The sequence below is a fragment of the Procambarus clarkii genome, chromosome 94 (assembly GCF_040958095.1).
Source record: "Procambarus clarkii isolate CNS0578487 chromosome 94, FALCON_Pclarkii_2.0, whole genome shotgun sequence".
In the NCBI taxonomy this organism is placed as follows: Eukaryota; Metazoa; Arthropoda; class Malacostraca; order Decapoda; family Cambaridae; genus Procambarus; species Procambarus clarkii.
In genome coordinates this window covers 12,444,911-12,462,956 of record NC_091243.1, presented here as the reverse complement: position 1 = coordinate 12,462,956, position 18,046 = coordinate 12,444,911, and the positions used below count along the sequence as shown (strand labels likewise).

General features: G+C 43.4%; 2 protein-coding genes across 4 annotated transcripts in view; one reads left to right on the top strand and one right to left on the bottom strand.

Annotated features, from left to right (window-relative positions):
• LOC123747411 (gonadotropin-releasing hormone receptor) overlaps window positions 1-18,046 on the top strand; it is a 92,612-nt gene that overhangs the window by 18,962 nt on the left and 55,604 nt on the right. Inside the window, exon 2 of one of the 2 annotated variants that reach the window (XM_069319733.1) lies at window positions 7,217-7,265. The exons of the other annotated variant lie outside the window; for it this stretch is intronic. The gene's annotated coding sequence lies outside the window, so the exon portion shown is untranslated. The remainder of the gene's footprint in view (window positions 1-7,216; window positions 7,266-18,046) is intronic. 2 annotated transcript variants of the gene reach the window in all.
• Window positions 1-18,046, bottom strand: part of LOC123747412 (uncharacterized) — a 69,779-nt gene that overhangs the window by 45,949 nt on the left and 5,784 nt on the right. The window lies entirely within an intron of this gene.

The window sequence follows — 18,046 nt, the reverse complement described above, 5'->3', positions numbered from 1 at the left end:
TGTGTGTGTGTGTGTGCGTGTGTGTGTGTGTGTGTGTGTGTGTGTGTGTGTGTGTACTCACCTATATGTACTCACCTATATGTGCTTGCAGGATCGAGCATTGACTCTTGGATCCCGCCTTTCTAGCTATCGGTTGTTTACAGCAATGACTCCTGTCCCATTTCCCTATCATACCTAGTTTTAAAAGTATGAATAGTATTTGCTTCCACAACCTGTTCCCCAAGTGCATTCCATTTTTCTACTACTCTCACGCTAAAAGAAAACTTCCTAACATCTCTGTGACTCATCTGAGTTTCCAGTTTCCACCCATGTCCCCTCGTTCTGTTATTATTACGTGTGAACATTTCATCTATTTCCACTTTGTCAATTCCCCTGAGTATTTTATATGTCCCTATCATATCTCCTCTCTCCCTTCTTTTCTCTAGTGTCGTAAGGTTCAGTTCCTTCAGCCGCTCTTCATATCCCATCCCTCGTAGCTCTGGGACAAGCCTCGTCGCAAACCTCTGAACCTTCTCCAGTTTCTTTATGTGTTTCTTCAGGTGGGGGCTCCATGATGGCGCGGCATACTCTAAGACGGGTCTCACGTAGGCAGTGTAAAGCGCCCTAAAAGCTTCCTCATTTAGGTTTCTGAATGAAGTTCTAATTTTCGCCAGTGTAGAGTACGCTGCTGTCGTTATCCTATTTATATGTGCCTCAGGAGTTAGATTAGGTGTCACATCCACTCCCAGGTCTCTTTCTCGAATCGTTACAGGTAGGCTGTTCCCCTTCATTGTGTACTGTCCCTTTGGTCTCCTGTCACCTGATCCCATTTCCATAACTTTACATTTACTGGTGTTAAACTCCAGTAGCCATTTCCCTGACCATCTCTGCAGCCTGTTTAAGTCCTCTTGGAGGATCCTACAATCCTCGTCTGTCACAACTCTTCTCATTAATTTTGCGTCATCTGCAAACATTGACATGTATGATTCCACTCCTGTAAACATATCATTTACGTAAATTAGAAAGAGGATTGGTCCCAGCACCGATCCTTGAGGTACTCCACTTGTTACTGTTCGCCAGTCCGACTTTTCGCCCCTTACCATTACCCTCTGGCTCCTTCCTGTTAGGTAGTTCTTCACCCATACTAGGGCCTTTCCGCTTACTCCTGCCTGCCTCTCAAGTTTGTATAGCAGTCTCATGTGCGGTACCGTATCAAAGGCCTTTTGGCAGTCAAGAAATATGCAGTCTGCCCAGCCTTCTCTGTCCTGCCTTATCCTTGTTACTTTATCATAGAATTCTAAAAGGTTTGTTAGGCATGATTTCCCTGTCCAGAACCCATGTTGGTGCTTGTTTACAAACCCAATGCTCTCCAGGTGCTCAACAAGTCTTAGCCTAATTATTCTTTCAAGTATTTTGCAGGGGATGCTTGTCAGTGATACGGGTCTGTAGTTAAGTGCCTCCTCCCTATCACCCTTTTTGAAAATCGGTACGACATTTGCCTCCTTCCAGCAACTGGGCAATTCTCCCGACATAAGTGACTCATTAAAGATCATTGCCAGAGGCACGCTGAGAGCCTGCGCTGCCTCTTTGAGTATCCACGGTGATACTTTGTCTGGTCCAACAGCTTTATTTGCATCCAGTGTTGTCAACTGTTTCATTACATCCTCTGCTGTCACCTCTATATCCGATAGTCTTTCATCTTGGGTAATCTCTTCTAACAATGGGAGCTGCTCAGGCTCGGTTGTGAACACTCCATGGAATTTTGCATTCAGTACCTCGCAGATTTCCTTGTCGCTTTCTGTATATGCCCCTTCTGTTTTCCTCAGTCTTGTCACTTGGTCATTTACCGACATCTTCCTTCTTATATGGCTATGTAGTAATTTTGGTTGCTTTTTCGCTTTGACTGCAATATCGTTCTCATAATTCCTTTCCGACACTCGTCTTATGTTAATGTAATCATTCCTAGCTCTGTTACATCTAATCCTGTTGTCCTCTGTCCTTTGTCTTCTGTACTTCCTCCACTCCCTCCTGCTTCTCACCTTTGCTTCCTGACACTGTCTATTAAACCATGGGTTATTATATTCCCTCCTGCTTTTTTCCTTTATTGTTGGAATAAATCTATCTTCAGCCTCCTTGCATTTCAATATGACTTGGTTCATCATACCTTGCACTGTTTTTCCTCCTAAGTTCTTCATTCCCAAATCCGTTTGGGGATTCCTCGTGTGTGTGTGTGTGTGTGTGTGTGTGTGTGTGCGTGTAAATATCAGATAATGTAAACATTATCAAGTTCAACTTGCACTCAAGACTGTTGTGGGTAATTGAGAATTATTGATATTATTAACGAAATATTCTTATTTATTTCATAGTTGCTTAGAGTCTGTTTTAATCAAGGTTATGTTCGAACTGTGTCGAGTCTTTGTTTCATTGTTTACTTGTTTCAATTGCTTTTGTTCAGGCCCAGGGGACCCCCCTAGTGGGGTCACCCCCCCCCCTTCGAGGGACAACACTCCGTCCTTGGTGTGTCCTTGTCCTTGTGAGTATTTCAATGGGACGGATGAGGTGGAAGATATATGAATGGATATATATATATATATATATATATATATATATATATATATATATATATATATATATATATATATATATATATATATATATATATATATATATATATATATATATATTAAAGGATCAGCAGAAGGCCTATTGACCCATAAAAGGCAGCTTATTTTTATATCCACCCAGATTCATATATATATATATATATATATATATATATATATATATATATATATATATATATATATATATATATATATATATATATATATATATATATATATATATATATATGTCTAGCCTACGTTTGAAACAATTGAGTGAAAACCCGTGTACTGTGTTACCCGGTAATGTGTTCCACAAACCAGTATTAACCCAGGTCTTTCCTGAATCTAAACTTGCTCAATTTATTTCCATTGTTTCGCGTTCTAGTTTATGCTGGTGTATTTAATTCTTTATTAATATCTTCCTCTTATGCTACACACAGAAATCACAATTACGTGATGCATCAAATGAACAAATCGACAAGGGCCGTGACGAGGATTCGAACCTGCGTCCGAGAGCATCCCAGACGCTATCGACGACAATTAAGGCAGCGTCTGGGATACTCTCGGACCCAGGTTCGAATCCTCGTCACGGCCCTTGTGGATTTGTTCTCTTATGCTCATTCGTCCACTTGTTCACTTCAGTCATGTCACTAACTCTCAGTCTTTCTCTAGAATGTAAATTTAGCTTTTCCAATCTCTCCTAAATGTTTCTCGGAATGTTCAAAATTTGTGTGATTATCTTTGTCATTCTTGTGCAGGCGAGGAGTCACAATAACGTGGCTAAAGTATGTTGACCAGACCACACACTAGAAGGTGAAGGGACGACAACGCTTCGGTCCGTCCTGGACCATTCTCAAGTCGATTGTGATAATGGACTTGAGAATGATCCAGGCCGGACCGAAACGTCGTCGTCTCTTCACTTCCTAGTATGTGGTCTGGTCAACCTTTTTCAGCCACGTTATTGTGACTCTTCATCTACATATTCTGAACACAGGCGGCGGTAAATGTTACACACGGGTGACTGTGACTGGAGTAGGGAGGGACGCTGCCCTTGTCACGCCCTCGGTATCCTCTGTTAATTAGCTTTAAAAGACAACAAAGGACAGTGTTCGTGAGGGCGTGACCTCGCTGCCCACAGGGTCAAAGGAGCCTGAAAGCTGGTGTCTGGGCGTAGTCACTGTTAAGGGGATGATATTGTGTTCAGGGATCACTGTTCAGGGGTCACTGTTAGCCTGGCCTTGGAACTGTGTGTGTGTGTGTGTGTGTGTGTGTGTGTGTGTGTGTGTGTGTCTCTGTGTGTACTTGTGGGTAGGTTTCACACACACACACACACACACACACACACACACACACACACACACACACACACACACATTAGGAAGTAATGTGGTGGAGGCTGACTCCATACACAGTTTCAAGTGTAGATATGATAGAGTCCAATAGGCTCAGGAACCTGTACACCTGTTGATTGACGGTTGAAAGGCGGGACCAAAGAGCCAGAGCTCAACCCCTGCAAGCACAACTAGGTGAGTAAACACACACACACACACACACACACACACACACACACACACACACACACACACACACACACACACACACACACACACACACACAACCTGCTTCTGTAGCTTTGGTTTTATATTTCATGTGTATTCAATATATCTATTGTTTACCTCTGAGTAAATTACTAAATTACATTACTAAATTGTTAAATTACTAAAAGTAAATTAAATGATTAACTCTCAGTGCTACGCCGTCTTATTATGGCAGAAGATCTTGTTTATCCTATATTAATTTTTCTCCTTTTTCCTTGTTCTTTCTGAAAAACATTAATTGACATCAGGTCAACATACACTCATTATAGGACTCATTATATAATGAGTCCTATATAATCTTATCAAATTTTAAAGGCAGACGATGACTCACAATACCGGGGTTGAAGATATGACCGAACCACACACCAGAATATGAAGAGACAACGACGTTTCAGTCCGTCTTGCACCATTATCAAGTCGTTTATGCAGGTCGGCGTTCAATCCTCGACCGTCCAAGTGGTTGGCCACCATTCCTTACCCTCCGTCCCATCCCAAATCGTTATCCTGATTCCTTCCAAGTGCTATATAGTCGTAATGGCTTGGCACATTCTCCTCAGTTCCCTTCCCTTCATCTTCTGGTGTGTGTGTGCTTTGGTCATCAACTTTGAAAGACAGAGACTTGTATGAACTACAGTGCCGCCGCTTTCGTCACCTCGACCTGTAATTCATCCTTTTTACTGAAAGCAAAATTCTCTCGACATATTACTGGGCTCCAGCCTGACCCCTGGGTTGATGAGGTCCTCGGGAGAGGTCAAAGGCGTGGTGACCTCTATGTAAGAAGCCGCGTCGGAGAAAAGGTATTGACCTCGTTTTCCTGTGTAACTACTGGAAGCGAAAGGGGGGGGGGTGATGACCTCTGCTACTATTGACTACTGGAGGGGTAGAGGGAGTAGTGATAAGCTCTTCCAGAGGTAAGGATATATATTGGCGTCAGAATTGCAAGTTCTGACTTGCAAGTCAGAACTTGCAAGAGTTCTCGTGTGGGTGCTTAGTCTTATTCGGCCAGGTGGGGTCAGGTGGGGTCAGACAGAGCCAGGTGGGGTCAGACAGGGTCAGGTGGGGTCAGATGAGGGCCCGGGGAGTGTTGGGTTCCTGGCCACATTAGTGAGGGGTGTCCACGAGCTTCAGGTCCAATTTGTATGAACATTTAACCATTCATTTAAGTTATGGTTCAGCGTTCGAGGCGCTGTGATGCATCTTGGTGAGAGAGTAGAGTTACGGGGTCTGGAGAGTGTCGATTTACCTATCTGTACCTGCAGGATCAAGCTCTTAGCTCTTGGACCCCCGCTTTTCCAACCGCGAGTTATCTAATGCAAGGACTACAGACCTATGTCCTATATTATATATAATAGGTTCATTACTATTCCCAGGATGCCATCCACAACTGCTGTTTAACTCCCAAGTACCTATTTACTGCTTGGTGAACAGAGATATCGGGTAAAATAAAATTTTGCCGACGTATTTCTGATCCGCCGCGGAGATCCACAAGTGTAATATTCCGTAGCAGTGTCTTGGGAGAGACTCCATACCCAGCTTCAAGCAGTGGAGACAGACTCCATACCCAGCTTCAAGCAGTGGAGACAGACTCCATACCCAGCTTCAAGCAGTGGAGACAGACTCCATACCCAGCTTCAAGCATTGAAGACAGACCCCATACCCAGCTTCAAGCATTGAAGACAGACTCCATACCCAGCTTCAAGCAGTGGAGACAGACCCCATACCCAGCTTCAAGCATTGAAGACAGACTCCATACCCAGCTTCAAGCAGAGGAGACAGACTCCATACCCAGCTTCAAGCAGTGAAGACAGACTCCATACCCAGCTTCAAGCAGTGAAGACAGACTCCATATCCAGCTTCAAGCATTGAAGACAGACTCCATACAGAGCTTCAAGCAGTGGAGGCAGACTCCATACCCAGCTTCAAGCAGCGGAGACAGACTCCATACACAGCTTCAAACAGTGGACGCAGACTCCACCTTCTAATATACAGAACCTCAGGGAACAGAATTATGTTCACTAGAAGATTAGAAGACTGGGAGGCGAGACCCAACAGCTGAAGCCCGGCCTAACCAGCACAACTAGACGAGTGCAACACAGCGAGTGCAGCAACACATACACACGGGCGGGAAGTGCCCGCGAAGCCGTTGATATTTCCCGCGTAAATAATGGTCAGTGTGTCCTAGAACTCTGCCGTACATCACACTCTAAAATGTTCTTTGTTTAAACTTTGTGTCCTTGCTGTGTGGACCGTCTGTGCTCCTGTCATAATTGGAACCACCTGAAAAGAGCCATTGTGTGGTTGGGTGATCCCCGTTTAGGGGAGAAATTTGAATGGCGACGCCCAGCTGACATGTTGACGCAACCGCCCAACACGTCTCAATCCCTCCTCTTGAGCTCTGCTCATTCATCCCTTTAACAAACCACAAAATTGTGTTATATATTTATCGTAAATATGTTATCCATTTGTAAAAATGACAACAAATATATTACAAAAAAGCTACACTAAGGGAGGACTGGTATTAGAACGTAACATGCAGGCCGGCGTCGCAGTCAGGTACAAGGAATCGGACAACGGAGTGTCAGGCTTCCACCGGAAGTATGGAGTGTTGCCACCTCGCGCTAGACGGAATGTTCGGTTTAATTTACATAGACTGTATATTTTCGAGTAAATTTTATCATAAATAATTATTTATTGGATCCTACGAAAACGATTGAGATATATATAGTTTCTGTATTTGTAATGCGAACGCATAAAGCTAAACAGAGAATGGAAATATTGACTTACAACGGCATGAATCCCTTGGTGACCTATCCTGACCTAGGAGGATGTGACGTCACGTTGACGTCACACAATATTGACGCTGACGTCACAAAAAGGGTATGACGACATTCCGCAATAATTAATGAGATAATTAAATAATTAAAACTGCAGGATTAAACTTGAAGTGATTATGTGATGGTTGAGATAGATAAAATTAACTTAATGTATCAACTTTATTATACATTTACACAAACTCTCTTTCATTAAATACAGAGACAAGAGCGGCACATGAAGGTCTCCGCAGAATGGTCTATATAACAAGGTAATTACATAGTTCACGCCACCTTTTGGCTTGCATGCAATGGCGACTGATGCCAACGATCCGGGAGCTGAGGCTCGACCTCGTACAGCTGTTAGTGTGCACCAGTTGGCTTAGGTTTAATATCCATACTGAAATTGGCTTGAATGCATGTGTATACGAGTAGTATATCCCATATATATATATATATATATATATATATATATATATATATACATATATATATATATATATATATATATATATATATGGGTATGTGTGTTAGTCGGGCGGGACCAAACACCAGCACTCAGGTAAGTGTTTACATGTTCGCTTCATGTCGTAACTTGATAATGAGGCTGTGGAATGGGCCCAAACGCTCTCACTCTCACTTCATGTTCGGGGGGTAATTTATCTCACTTTATTGTGATTTATTTTCTGCTCTTTTACGTCTTTGATTGTTTCATTAAACATTATTAACGTTAGCCATTCGGTTATATTTTAACCAAATATGCTTAAAGAAACGCCTGCTGTCTAAGTATACATATATATATATGTATTTGGGATGTATACATATATACTTGGGACGTATACATATATACGTGGGACGTATACATATATACTTGAGACGAATTGACTCACCATTTCACTCATTCATTTTCTCCCTTTAATTCATTCCATATCCCCCAAAAATATCATATTGTTCCCAATTCATAAATTTACTCACCAAATAACTCGGTCATCAACTGCTCCTTCATATGCTGAGTCGCTTTATTATTCACGCAAAAACTTACTCAATTATTGAATAATTCATTCACTAATTCACTTGTCCACGAACTGTTTATTCATTCGGATATCACTCAAACACTCGGTCATTCTTTGACTCACTCGGTCAGTGGGTCAGTGACCTCTGACCTCGCTAACGACCACTGGAGGCTGCCAGATAACTACGGTGGTTACATCACCCGTAACCATGACAACATTCCACATTTCTTATTATTTTTGGCTTCTCTGTTATCATTCATGTTCAACATTGTTGAAGTTTTGACTTCTTGCTTCCTCCTGCTCGCTCTCTCTCTGTCTCTCTCTCTCTCTCTCTCTCTCTCTCTCTCTCTGTCTCTCTCTCTCTCTCTCTCTCTCTCTCTCTCTCTCTCTCTCTCTCTCTCTCTCTCTCTCTCTCTCTCTCTCTCTCTCTCTCTGTCTCTCTCTCTCTCTCTCTCTGTCTCTCTCTCTGTCTCTCTCTCTGTCTCTCTCTCTCTCTCTCTCTCTCTCTCTCTCTCTCTCTCTCTCTCTGTCTCTCTCTCTCTCTCTCTCTCTCTCTCTCTCTCTCTCTCTCTCTGTCTCTCTGTCTCTCTCTCTGTCTCTCTCTCTCTCTCTCTCTCTGTCTCTCTCTCTGTCTCTCTGTCTCTCTCTCTGTCTCTCTCTCTCTCTCTCTCTGTCTCTCTCTCTGTCTCTCTCTCTCTCTCTCTCTCTCTGTCTCTCTCTCTGTCTCTCTCTCTCTCTCTCTCTCTCTCTCTCTCTCTCTCTCTGTCTCTCTGTCTCTGTCTCTCTGTCTCTCTCTCTCTCTCTCTCTCTCTCTCTCTCTCTCTCTCTCTCTCTCTCTCTCTCTCTCTCTGTCTCTCTCTCTCTGTCTCTCTGTCTCTCTCTCTCTCTCTCTCTCTCTCTCTCTCTCTCTCTCTCTCTCTGTCTCTGTCTCTCTGTCTCTCTCTCTCTCTCTCTCTCTCTCTCTCTCTCTGTCTCTCTCTCTGTCTCTCTCTCTGTCTCTCTCTCTGTCTCTCTCTCTGTCTCTCTGTCTCTCTGTCTCTCTCTCTCTCTCTCTCTCTCTCTCTCTCTCTCTCTCTCTCTCTCTCTCTGTCTCTCTCTCTCTCTCTCTCTCTCTCTCTCTCTCTCTCTCTCTCTCTCTCTCTCTCTCTCTCTCTCTCTCTCTCTCTCTCTCTCTCCTTTTATCTTTATCTTTCTCTATTTTGCTTTATTTTTCTCTTTCTCTTTCTCTCTCTCTCTCTTCTTGAAACCATCTTTCAGTTGGTTTCTTTTCCTCTTCAATTTTAGTTATTTGCGTTTCTCTACGTCTTCCTTCTACGTTTCTACGTCTGATGACGTAGCTTCACTCTTCCTTCCATATGTCCAATATTCTCTCTGAATATATGTAAGTATATAATATATATACTAGGGGGGGGGGGGTTACCGGCGGTGCCCGGGACAGTCTGTCTCTTACCCCACCTCCCCACATCCTCTCTCTTTCCCCCTCACTATCCCCGCCCCTTCCCCTCTTTCTGGGGGTAGCGGAAAGTATATTATTATGATCTCTTAAAAACTCTTGGGTAATTGCACCTCCCATTTGACTTTATGAAAATCCCATAAAGCTGTTTTTGTCATCTATAAATTATTATTATATACCAGCGTCATTTGTATGGTTAGGTTACGTATTTTGATTCTCTTGACAATTGTTTGTACTTGTCAAGCCATCCTCCTGCCAAGTCACTAAGTCAAATACTGACTTAGGTAATTACTGCACTTGCCAATTCCTTCAAAATTTCCGAACTTGATATAAATAAATAAATAAATGTTTATTCAGGTAAGGTACATACATACAAGGTAAGATACAAAAGTTGATGGATGTATAGACAGAGCTAGTACATATAATGCCTAAAGCCACTATTACGCAAAGCGTTTCTGGCAGTAATAATACAACGACACTTTTATAACCACTGACCACTTTGGGTCAGTTTCAGACATAACTATAATAAGACTCGCAATATTTACATGATTCTATGCATAATGGCCTCCAGTTCACAACCAAATGACCAGGGTTTAATCTCCCGGCAGGACAGTTACGGTTTGGCACGTTTATTTTCACTCGATGAGTCTGTTCACCTAGAAATAAAATATATACCCCCCTGGAGTTAGGCAACTGCTGAGAACTGCATTCTGTGGAAGATTAATAACAGGCTTACAAGGGGGGACCTCAGTAAGTCTATGTTTTAATATGTTAACTAAAAAATAACAATGAATTGTTAAATTACGATGATCAGTGAACACAAACAATCGTGCAAGTTAACGAAGAACAAAGTCTCTATCAAAGTTAACTTCAGCAACTGAAGATGATAAAATACTTTCAGACTGATAAGTGAGAAAATACAATACACAATCCAGAAGTGAATAAAGTCGAAGACAGAGGAGCAAGAGAGACGTGACATTTGACGAATGAGGAGACAAATGATACAGCAACACTAATTTAAGAGGAAGAACTAGTGTTACAGAACTACCAGTGCTAACTAGGTAGCCTAGCTACCTAGATGATGCTAAAGATGATGCAAAACGACATGTATTGTGGTACACATATTCATACGCACTATTACATGCATACGCAGATACATATGCATTAAAATGCAGATGAATACACACATTGCCAAGGCGCTATTATATATATATATATATATATATATATATATATATATATATATATATATATATATATATATATATAATATAAATATATATATATATATATATATATATATATATATATATATATATATATATATATATATATATATATATATATATATATATATATATATATATATATATATTGAGAAAGCTGCATGAACGCGCAAGCCATATATCACTAAGAACTCTTTGACCCGGCCAGGATTCGAACCCATGCCGTCCAGGATCACATATACATATATATATATATATATATATATATATATATATATATATATATATATATATATATATATATATATATATATAATATAATACGCGAGCACATATACGCGCCTCCCACTTACACAGGCAACAAAAGTGATGCCAAAAATTAACGTTTCAGACAGGATGGCGCCAAGGTCGGAGTTTACACCCGATGTATTTGTTAACAGGATATATTCCAACACCCATGAACCGGGTCTCACCCTGCCGTGACCGGCGCCACGTGACACAGAACGGGACGAACACAGAGCTTCAGAATGTGCTCCATGCGTTCACCGTACAGAACGCGGTGAACGCATGGAGCACAGCAAATAAGAGGAAACAAAGAGATAACATGTAACTTGGTTTATGGCGAGGTTATCTACTGAAGATCACAACTGTTATCATGTAAACAGCTTTTTGGAAGGATAAGGTTAGTTTAAGAGAAAGAGATTACGGCACATGTTTTCTGTCATCTTCCAGGATGTAACACCCTCTTGACACATGTTCGTCAGGTGTTCACAAGGCTCGCTAATACCTGACGATAGCTGACGCTAATACCTGACGATAGCGGACGCTGATACCACCGGAGAAGAGTTAGAATCATTGAGAATATTGCCCCGAACACAGACATAATATTCACCCCAGAACAAATTGTCTTATACACTTATGTTTTGCTTTTCTTGGTGATGAGGAAATAAAGCATTACACGTACAGATGCATAATGCAATAAGGAGGTAGTAAAGCAGGTTTTTTATTCCATGGAGAAAAATAACCAACTTTAGGTTATTTTCGTCCAAGTTGTGTAATAAGAAATGGCATTATGTAAAATATATATTTTATAATTTACTATAATTTTGTGATCAGTTAGACCTAGGGTAGGTTTATTTTTTTCGGGATGGGGGGAGGGGATTTAATCATTTGTGGGTGCATGGTATGTGAAGAAAGTATTTAGACAGATATGCTTCAAACATAGAAAGTGAGTTGACCAGACCTGCACACACTAGAAGGTGAAGGGACGACGACGTTTCGGTCCGTCCTGGACCATTCTCAAGTCGACTTGAGAATGGTCCAGGACGGACCGAAACGTCGTCGTCGTCCCTTCACCTTCTAGTGTGTGGTCTGGTCAACTTACTTTAGCCACGTTATTGTGACTCATCGCCTGCATAGAAAGTTTAAGTTTTCTGGATTATTGAGCCTTTGTCTAATGTTTTCAACCTGAGTTGCATCCAAAGTTTAACTGACTCATCTGCCTGAGTTGAGTCACCGGATGTGTCATACGTTGTGACTCATCCGGCCGCTCATTCACCAAAAAACGAGTCGATGAATCCCTACTAATAATCCAGTTTCCTTTTTCCTTTGATTTACCACCGGAAGAAGCACTAGACTTCCTATATAATTGGTTGAGCTTAAATTAGCCGTAAAATAGGAATTTTCATTATATTTTTGATGGTTGAAAATTGCTTTAAATTTCTGTTATATACACGCCGTTTACGTCGACGTATTGAGTTAAGGAACTAGGGACGTGGTTTGATGACCATATAACATTAATATCGAATTAAATTAAGACATTTTAAACAAACATTTGAGTCTTGAGGAAGAATGAAGTACCCAAAGTCTTACCTCTCTCTCTCTCTCTCTCTCTCTCTCTCTCTCTCTCTCTCTCTCTCTCTCTCTCTCTCTCTCTCTCTCTCTCTCTCTCTCTCTCTTTCCCTATCCCCTCTCAATCTTCTGCTCATCCCCTTGGGCTGGACGGTCAAGCTTCATGCAGGTCGGCGTTCAATACCCGATCATCCAAGTGGTTTGGCACCATTCCTCCCTCCCCCACGTCCCAGCCCAAATCCTTATCCTGATTCGTTCCAAGTGCTACAGAGGGTTAAGGGAGTGGCACTTTTTCTTGATAGTTCCCTTTCTCTTCATTTCCCTTCTCCTTTCCATCTTTCTCCCCTCCTCCCCCCCATCCTCTTCCCCAATTTACTGTCAACAATATACCGTATTAACGTAACCAAACGTAATAAAATTTAACCAAACCTTAACCTAAAGTAACCTTAACTTTATAATTAATCATAGTTAAAGTTTAAGATTAACATAGCTAATCTTAAAGTTAATCTTAAACATAGATAAAGAACACATAACAGCACTAATTGTGCAGTCAATACTCAATCCATTCCTGTGAGCGGATTTCCTCCCTGAATGCACTTTTGATTTCTTATTAGGAGGCACTATGAGAGAGGCCTATGTAGCTCCCATACCCCACATGTGTCGTGGTGAACAGTGGTTTGAGGCCTCAAGCGTCTGGCTTCCCACTTTGGATACCCAAATAGGCACGTGAAAAACCCTACAATCAAAGTATAGAACCAAAACTATAGATATCAAGAAGTGTTCTGTGTATTGTCCAGGTGAACCACCTGGACGTATTGTCCAGGTGGTTCACCTGGACGTATTGTCCAAGTGGTTCACCTAGACGTATTGTCCAGGTGGTTCACCTGGACGTATTGTCCAGGTGCTTCACCTGGACGTATTGTCCAGGTGGTTCACCTGGACGTTTTGTCCAGGTGGTTCACCTAGACGTATTGTCCAGGTGGTTCACCTGGACGTTTTGTCCAGGTGGTTCACCTAGACGTATTGTCCAGGTGGTTCACCTGGACGTTTTGTCCAGTTGGTTCACCTGGACGTATTGTCCAGGTGGTTCACCTGAGTACAATCAACATTGAGGTGCAGACTGGCAGCTGTGACCCCGATAGTGCGGCGCCTGGTCACACCTGTCGAGGGCCGGGGACTTTCGCCCTAATGGGTCAGCCGGTGATATATGGGACGCTTTTTTGTTATTGTGGTGATGGGCGTGAGAGTGAATGTGTTTCGTTGTGTGTGTGTGTATGTGTGTGTGTGTGTGTGTGTGTGTGTGTGTGTGTGTGTGTGTGTGTGTGTGTGTGTGTGTGTGTGTGTGTGTGTGTGTGGGCAACATTCATGGCCTAGAAAGACCGGTTGTGCTGTTGCATCATTGAAATTAATGAGGTGACATGTCTCTGCTCAGCAAAAAAAAGAGACCTTACTGTGTGACAATGATGAATCCTGACTCTACTGGACATTTGACAGACATAATGGCCATTTGCTGGGAACTTTCTACTCGCAGATCTGCATGTTACAACTACCCTAGCAGTCCTAGCGTGATCCTAGGCGGAAGTCAGAGTGTCGGATGAATACCATGGAAGCGCGGCAGCTTGAAGATCGTCGCACTCGACCTGCGCATTGAGGTGCGCCCGTACGTCGATACATCGCAATATGTATAGCACGAATCTGAAGGTTTTTACGGGACCCGTGTATATCTCGCTGCTTCATGTCGACCTCTCGTGAAGCAAACTTGAATGGACGTTATGGGGAGGGAGGTCGGGTTGATAGCTCATCTAGAGGAGTGAGGCGTGGATCACTATCTGGCGCCTGCTGCGTTGAAGTCTCTCGCGTTGTGTCGAACTAGCTGTTTCACCGGCCGTCACTTGGTAACCAGCACTCAACACCCGTCACCCACTGGTACCTAACACCCGTCACACATCACCAACACCCGTCATCCACTCCCCCTCCTCCCCGTCACGCTGAAATAGAAAGAGGAATTGGGGAAGAGTTGGAAAGGGGCGGCTAGGTGACGGGAAATTGAAACTCCCATCGTGTCCTGGTAGAGATAGGGTCATCTCATGGTGTCCCTGAAGGGATGTGGAGGCCCCTTGGTGTCCCTGAAGGAATGGGGTCGTCTTATGGTGTCCCAGAAGAAATGGTAGTCGTCCCAGGGTGTCCCGAAAGGGATAGGGTCGTTGTAAAGTATCCTACAAGGGATGGGGTCGTCTAAAGACATCCTGAAAAGGTTGGGATCGTCCCAAAATATCCCGGAAGAGATGAGGGGGCCTTCCCTGCATAGACACCCGTTGAGGACGATGATCTTCCCCGCTCCACTCCCTGCCTGGGATAACTACTTTCATCTACCAGTCACCAGCACTTGTGATCGTCACTGTTGATGTCTCTAGTCACCCACCACTACTGTTATCATGAATCTTCTCGAAATTCACCCACTACCATCAGTCACCAGCCAATCCAGTCAGCCACCACTATCAGTCACCAGCCAATCCAGTTAGCCACCACTATCAGTCACCTGCCAATCCAGTCAGTCACCACTATCAGTCACCAGCCAATCCAGTTAGCCACCACTATCAGTCACCAGCCAATCCAGTCAGCCACCACTATCAGTCATCAACCAATCCAGTTAGCCACCACTATCAGTCACCAGCCAATCCAGTCAGTCACCACTATCAGTCACCAGCCAATCCAGTTAGCCACCACTATCAGTCACCAACCAATCCTGAGTCAGCCACCACCATCGGTCACCAATTCAGCAAACGTCGACATACAGTTCAGAAAATCAACTATTTACGATCAAAACTATAGAAAATGATCATGTTTGAGCCCTGACTAGTGTAATCTTGTCTTATCGTGGTCTTAAACTACCACTAGCCTTAATAACCATCCAGCAGTACAACCATTCGCCAGGAACCACGATCAACCTATTAACCGTCAGTAGCCTCTATTCATCACACACGAGACTCCTCCCACACCAGCAGCAACAGTTCAATAAACCCAGCCCACGGCTCTCCGCTATTGTCCAGGACAGGTGACTGACGGATCTGTTTTTCCCCAGCTGTTTTGATCTCATTCATGAGTTAACTTTCATTCATTGGTCATAGAGGCATTTAATAATTACAATGACGGTGTGATATGTGTTGTTGTGGTGACTCGCACTTAAGTCAGTGTCTGACGCACTCCAGTATGTATGGTTATAAATGGCTTGAGACAAATGTCAGATTCCTGAGACATTCCTACGTGATGAGGAGTAGGAGCATGAGGAGCATGAGGCGGAGGAATGTGGCTTGTCTCTCCTAAATACGAGGAATGACAAAATCAACGCGACGTGTCATAAAGCTAGAGAGAATGAAGGGAAGGAAGCAGGTGACGATCAGGTACCGCACTCTACAGTGTTGCCAGGTCTGGTGTGATGGTACGTCAGTGATTCACGGTAACCTCTGATTCCGGAAGCTGGCCAGAGCTTCCACAACGTGGTACGTTCACCTCATCACCACGCGTCCAGCGGTACGTTCACCTCATCACCACGCGTCCAGCGGTACGTTCACCTCATCACCACGCGTCCAGCGGTACGTTCACTCAATCACCACCCGTCCAGCGGTACGTTCACTTCATCACCACCCGTCTAGCGGTACGTTCACTCCATCACCACCCGTCCAGCGGTACGTTCACCTCATCACCACCCGTCCAACGGTACGTTCAAATGGAATACTCACAGTATTGTACCCCTTACGAAAGCAACATTTAATACATTTATTGTATAATTATACAAACACGTGAAGAAACTGAACATGTTGTATGGAAAGAAACATTAGCAAAGTTTTCTTAAATGGGCCGACTAATATCGACTGAAAATTGGCGAACTTCGTGACCAGCGAACAAATAATCACCATTAACTGTCAACAGCGAACTGTACGCCAGTCAGTATTAGCAAACTTCAATAAACTGGAGATCCTTTCATCAACTCCGTGCTATATTTCGGAGGACTGTGACTGCAGACCAATTTCCTCTCCCAGGAAATGTCTCAGACTCTCCAGGAATCAAGCGACTCTCAACTGTGACCTCGAGTTATTAAAAACAAAGGGGATGCGCGGGAGAGGAAAAGAGGATAGATTGGAAGAGAATAGAGAGAGAGAAGTAATAATCAAAAGGAACGCTAAACAAGTATGGCTAATCAACACTTCTTAATGATATGAGGACAAGGAGCTGGGATATGAGAAGATGGATCCGTAATATGAGGACAAGGAGCTGGGATATGAGGACAAGGAGCTGGGATATGAGAAGATGGAACCGTAATATGAGGACAAGGAGCTGGGATATGAGAAGATGGAACCGTAATATGAGGACAAGGAGCTGGGATATGAGGACAAGGAGCTGGGATATGAGGACAAGGAGCTGGGATATGAGGACAAGGAGCTGGGATATGAGGACTAGGAGCTGGGATATGAGGATAAGGAGCTTGAATATGAGGACAAGGAGCTTGGATATGAGGACAAGGAGCTTGGATATGAGGACAAGGAGCTTGGATATGAGGACAAGGAGCTTGGATATGAGGACAAGGAGCTTGGATATGAGGACAAGGAGCTTGGATATGAGGACAAGGAGCTGGGATATGAGGACAAGGAGCTTGGATATGAGGACAAGGAGCTTGGATATGAGGACAAGGAGCTGGGATATGAGGACAAGGAGCTGGGATATGAGGACAAGGAGCTGGGATATGAGGACAAATAGCTAGGATTTCACGACAGACTGAATGGATGGTGTTCGTCCAACTCAATCACCGAAGACCTATCAGCTGTCCCACAAAGAGCAAGGCACTCCCTGTACTGACCAGTCTAAGTGTATAGGTGGAAATAGGGAGATGGAAACAAAGACCGTATATAGATTGAGATGTGGACAAGGGTAGAAAAATGATGAAAGAGAGAAGGACAGAAATTGAGAATGAGAAGAACTGAAAGAGAGAACGAGAGAGAAGAGGAGGGAAACAAATAAAAGAGCAAAAACAATGAAAGTAAGAGACATCTAGGTGAGGAAATATAATTTGTAGAAAGCATGAGCACTCTTTCTCTCTCTCTCTCTCTCTCTCTCTCTCTCTCTCTCTCTCTCTCTCTCTCTCTCTCTCTCTCTCTCTCTCTCTCTCTCTCTAAGCACTCATGGTCCCTGGAGCCATGAGTACATCAGGGCCCCCTTGAAATAGAGATCTATGCAAGACTCAACAGCCAGAGTCGCTACAGAGTCCTGGAAAGAGCATGGCAGCCAAGCTCTGGAACTAGCTCAGCTCCCCAAGTTATAATCGTTTCCTCACATGATAGGTAGGAAACTTCCGCCGCCGCTGCTGCTGCTGGATGCAACTGGTAATTACCTCCAGTGGGTAATTCACTTTTTTCTGCAATAATTCCCTGCAACTTCTGATGCTGCAGTGCACACTTAGTGGCACTAATGCCACCAGATATCCGGGTCAACCTCCGAGGGATGAACACACCCAC